The following is a 2,176-nucleotide window of genomic DNA, read 5'->3' on the forward strand; positions in this document are numbered from 1 at the left end:
ATGGATGAATTCTCAGAAAAGGGAAAAAAATGGGGTTGTATTATTTTTAAATTCTCAAGAAGACATAACCATTGCAAATGAGTTCATCAAAGGTTTGGGGGAATTCCTGGCAGCTGGGTAGGATGCTTTCCTGCCTGGGAGAGCTGCTTCTCAGTGCTTTTCGGTGGGTGTGCTCGGGGGTGCCCAGCCCAGGCACGCAGAGTACACTGGGGTGGTCGGGAAGCTGTAGGCTTGCAGAGGTAGGAGGGAAGCTTAGGGGTGACCCTCTCCCCACCATCTCTCGGGCCACCTCCCTGCTGAGTGAGGGCACTTCCTGGGTGGCCAGCATCATCTACTTTGTCCTGGACACATGGCCCCTGTCCAGTGGGGTAGCATTGGACACGTGCTTAGAACGGTATCCAGAGAGCAGTGTCTATGCCACTCTCCTACCAGGAATTCCGAGCCAGGGTTTACTCACATCCTCACAATTCTTAGGTGTGTTTGAACATTTGAAAAGAAGAAACCTCCACGTTTTCTTACTCTGAACATTTGATTTGAGGCAATTGGAGCCTCTCCCCCTAGTGACTGGCGCAGGATTTTCTCAGGAGCACAGCCACTGAGGACAGAGGCGTCTGCAAGGAAGTAGTGATGGGTGAGGACACAGGCCTGGTTGGCCCTGCGCGGCTGGCCAGCTGTGGCCTCATCTTTCAGTGCAACTTAAAGTCCTCCTTCTGTCCTTCCCTTCCTGGGCCCTCCCCCTTCTCCAAGCGGAAGTGGCCACATGTTCCGCCCCTGCAAACTGAAACTTGCAAAGTGCAAGCTGGGGGAGGGACACAGAGAGGGAGAGACAGAATCTAAAGCAGGTTTCAGGCTCAGAGCCTGATGCAGGACTCGAACTCACGAACTGTGAGATCTAGACCTGAGCCGCTGTCTGACTCTTAACCAATGGAGCCACCAAGGCGCCCCCAGGCCTGTTCTGATTTCAAAAAGGTTTCCTCCTCCCCTTTGATTTCTGATTGCAAAAGCACTTAAAGAAGTCATCTTCTGTGCTTTTAACATTTTAAATGTTCTCACAGAGAGGCTGAAACAGCTAAAGCCATTCCCGGTGAATCAAGCCTCCTGGGGTATTTGTGCCCGCAGAGGAGATAACGCAAGCAAGGTGGAAGTCAGGGACGGGAAGTGGCGGGTGGCATAGACGGCCTGGAGACCTCCTGAACCCTTGCTGGCTGGCCCTGGAAAAAACCGCCTTCTGGAAATTGTAAGGGGTGGCAGCGGCGGACGTTTGAATTCCCCTTTGCATCAAGGCTGATTCTTTTTTTGTTTGTTTGTTAATGTTTATTTATTTTTGAGAGACAGAGAGCAACAGAGAATGAGCAGGGGATGGGCAGAGAGAGAGGGAGACACAGAATCGGAAGCAGGCTCCAGGCTCTGAGCTAGCTGTCAGCACAGAGCCTGACACGGGGCTCGAACCCACAAACCGCGAGATCATGACCTGAGCCGAAGTCGGATGCTCAACCAACGGGGCCACCCAGGCGCCCCAAAGCTGATTTTTATTCTGGGCAACACACCCGGAGGAGACACGAGTTCCACAGGTGACCTGCAGGTTCCCACTTGTCCCTCCTGGGGAGGATCCTTGAGTCACTGACCACACAGATCTGGAATACAATGTGAGCAGTCTGCTTCCAAATGTCAACGGGGTGGGTTTGCAGAACTGGACCTCAGTTTACAGACTCAGAAGCTTCTCAGAATGGATTTCAATTTTCTCTCTCTCTGTGTGTGTGTGTGTGTGTGTGTGTGTGTGTGTGTGTGTGTGTTATTGATACACTCATGGTTGGGGGGGGTGCCCTGAGGCTCTGGGGAAGTTCACACAGGCCTGACCCTGATGGTCTCTGACTTAAAAGAAACTGGCCTGGTGGCGCCTGGGTGGCTCAGTCAGTTAAGCATCAGACTTCAGCTCAGGTCAAGATCTTGCAGTTCATGAGTTTGAGCCCTGTGTCGGGTTTTGTGCTGACAGCTCGGAGCCTGGAGCCTGCTTTGGATTCTGTGTCTCCCTCCCTCTCTGCTCCTCCCCCACTTGTGCTGTCTCTCTCTCTCTCTCAAAAATAAAAAAGAAAGAAAGGAAGAGAGAGAGAGAGAGAAAGGAAGAAAGAAAGGAAAGAAGGAAGAAAGGAGGGAAGAAAGGAAGAAAGAAACTGGC

Source organism: Suricata suricatta, chromosome 17 (assembly GCF_006229205.1).
Source record: "Suricata suricatta isolate VVHF042 chromosome 17, meerkat_22Aug2017_6uvM2_HiC, whole genome shotgun sequence".
Classification (NCBI taxonomy): Eukaryota; Metazoa; Chordata; class Mammalia; order Carnivora; family Herpestidae; genus Suricata; species Suricata suricatta.